A 3,191-nucleotide genomic window follows, 5' to 3' on the forward strand; every position below is an offset into this window, starting at 1 on the left:
AATAAAACATTTTCGTTTCATACTTTTGAGTCATATTCCCTTACAAAGCTAGCCTAACGCTTCGAGGGTTCCTTTGTTAGCCTTGCCGTCACCTCGGCGACCACTGACCCAGACTTTTGCTCTGTAGTTGCTTTTTAGCATAGTACTACAAAAAAGTGTAAATCTGTGATATATGATTGGTAAACGTAAAGTTAACTGTATAAACGTGTTGAATGACTTTGTTACTTTTGATGATTGGAGAGCACCCACTCAGTTTGAATGCTCACGCGGCATGCCCACGTGACTGTACGTTGCACGCTCACCTAACTTTACGTTGCACGCGTACATGACTTTCCGTTTGTGCCTTGAATAATGAATAAGGCTACGTCCACACGTACAGGCGTATTTCTGAAAATGCAGATTTTTCTATGCGTTTGCACCTTTTGTCCACACGTAATGTATGTCTGGCTGTACATTGTGTTTGTATTTCCAGGCACATTTCACGAAGCAAAACGCAGTCTTCAGAGATCTCTACGTGAACACTGTGATACGTCTGACCTTCAGTCCGAAGCAGAAACCCAGACCAGTCTTAAAAGAAAGCACAAGTAAAACTTTTTCATTCACAAACATATCTTTGATTGTTAAGAATGTATGATCTTGTCTTTTATACATATCTGTGGTGCTTGCATACTGCAGTATCACCACATAATATAGTCCAAAAAGTGGAAGTTTGTAAACTTTTTAAAACTCCAAAGCCGTGTACACTTGTGCACTTCAAAAATTCCTTGTATACTGTACCTTCTTGCACGTCTCTGTTTCCTGTGTGTTGTTAGAAATCAAACTGTAATTTTAGGAAAAAATATGCCAAAAGCACATTTACAATTGGACCGTTTTTAATTTTTCTTTAGACCAAATCCCCTGTACACATATACGGACTCAGAGGATGAGCACCATACTCGAGCCCCTCGAGTGAAAATACCAGGTAATAAAATAATGTCTAGTGTCTGTGTACATATCTGTGTCTGACACAAGGAAACTTTTTTGAAAAGTTGTTTGTATTCTTAAATACTTAAAAAAATATCTTTTTCTAAACAGCCCTCACCACTCCGCAGTCTGCCCCCCAGCCCACTGATAGCAACCATCATAATGCCCCACCCAGCTTCCAGCACCTTTCGCCACTCCGGCACAACACACAAACCAACACAGCTTTGCGATCTCCCCAGCATGCAGAGTCTGATGTTGATGTCTTCCCTATAGATGGTATGCTTTTAAAATAGTTTTAAAGCTGCATCACAATGTCATTGTACTCTTATCTTCAAAACACCAATTTATACTGAATGTCATCTTGTTGTGATTTTTTTTCTGTAGATTCCAGAGACTCTGTGAGGCCACTATTACAGGGCAAGTTTGAAAATCTTGGAATTTCACAGTTTACATGGTATAAATGGTAAATGGCCTATATTTGTATAGTACTTTTACTAGTCTCTAAGGACCCCAAAGTGCTTTACACATTCAGTCATCCACCCATTCACACACTGGTGATGGCAAGCTACATATACAAATATCAAATATATGTGACAGGCAAAAACTAGTTTTACACTTTTAGCAGTTACAACAACTTAGCTTAACAATCTGCATATAAGTCTATCACTTATGGATATATTAGTTTTTCGCCTCCCACTGCTTAAGCCATTAATCTTTCTAGAATTGTTCTTTGAAACAGATGCGACCTCACAAAAGATGTTAATGATGCAGTTAACGAACTCTGTGAAGAGGTCAGAGCCAACCGCCATCCCTGCTGCAATGAATCTGTAGATGCTGGGGTATTGCCTCTGGATTTGCCCTTGCACAACATGGAGGAGCTAAACAATGCAGGGGCAGCTCTTCAATCAGGCAAATAAGGCAATGGTAAGTATACACTTTGTAACTATAAAGTGTAATAGCTGTCAGATGTGATTAAAATACATAACAATGGCCTGTTGATTAAACACACAAGCACTTGTGTACACATTTAAGATATGAGACACGCTAATTCCATCACTTAAAATGTGTCTGTAGGTGAGACGCTTTGCCTTGATTGGAGGGACCACACTGGAGGTGCGAGTCCACCGCACCGCCAAATGAGCTGGCCTCGGTACTCAACTGGGCAGGGGAAAAAACCAAGGACCTTACAGAGCAAAAAAGGGCATTTAAAGAGACAGCGCTGTGCAGATGCATATTTGGTAAGTTTTACCGTTTATTGTAGTTTTATGAGCCTAAAGTGAACAATAAAGGTATCAGTTGATGTGCTGGGTGCGTTTCACATTTCCTATGTCACATTTTCAGGTCAGTTTGCTGATTTCCGCCTGGTGACTGTCATGTTTATCAGCCTAGGAGTTTACATACTTTCTCCCTGCTGGAGACAATTAACAAGAGCTTATTCATGTGCTCTAATTCCCTTTTTTTGTCTTTTGTGTGTGTGTGTGTGTGTCTATTTTTGTCCTAGATGGCCTGACGCAGCAGGTAGGGGCGAACTCTATGTCTGAGTTGGTCTTTGCTTAAGCAGTCCAGAAATGGCTCAGATAAGCTCCAGATCGTACGGGTGGCGCAGGACGCACATCATCCATCCCCATCCCGGAGTAAATAATAAAAAGTGACGTGAAACATAGAAATGTAAATAGGAAACTTTGTCTTTTTGCAAATGATACATGTCTATTGACCTTTTTTGTTTTTTTCAATAAAAAGCAACTGTGCAAAAGAGTTGGAAAATCAACATCATAGTTCAACAGTGTTTCAATATCAGAATCTGACATTGTTTCAATGTCAACAGTATTAGAAAATATAACGTCGAATCAATGTCAGGTTTCAACATTGATTCAATATCAAAACCTGACGTTGTTTCAATATTAAAAAAGGGTGCAAGAGTGACGTTAGGTCAACGTCACACCTCAACGTTGATTCAATGACATCGCCTGATATTGACTAAACATTGTTTCAATGTTTCCTTGCTATCTGGGTAGCTACTCACAAATGGCACCCTTACAAACTCCAGCTACTGCAGCATCTCAATGATGACGACTCAGATCGGCGCACAGAATTTGCAGAATGGACGTTCCCTGAGTTTTTCCAGCAAGATGGTGCACCACCACATTATGGGTGCCAGGTCCGAGCATTCCTAGATGAACAGTTTCCTGGAAAGTGGATTGGTCGTTGTGGGCCAGTTGAATGGCCCC

The 3,191-nt window shown here is 40.5% G+C and overlaps 1 long non-coding RNA gene across 1 annotated transcript; it reads left to right on the forward strand.

Moving 5' to 3' along the window:
- Nucleotides 1-1,387: 1,387 nt before the first annotated feature.
- On the forward strand, nt 1,388-2,187 carry LOC102077584 (uncharacterized). The gene is made up of 3 exons (XR_002060346.2): nt 1,388-1,426; nt 1,703-1,887; nt 2,038-2,187. It is a non-coding gene; the product is annotated as an uncharacterized LOC102077584 (long non-coding RNA).
- Nucleotides 2,188-3,191: the final 1,004 nt, after the last annotated feature.

The sequence above is a fragment of the Oreochromis niloticus genome, unplaced genomic scaffold (assembly GCF_001858045.2).
Source record: "Oreochromis niloticus isolate F11D_XX unplaced genomic scaffold, O_niloticus_UMD_NMBU tig00001974_pilon, whole genome shotgun sequence".
Classification (NCBI taxonomy): Eukaryota; Metazoa; Chordata; class Actinopteri; order Cichliformes; family Cichlidae; genus Oreochromis; species Oreochromis niloticus.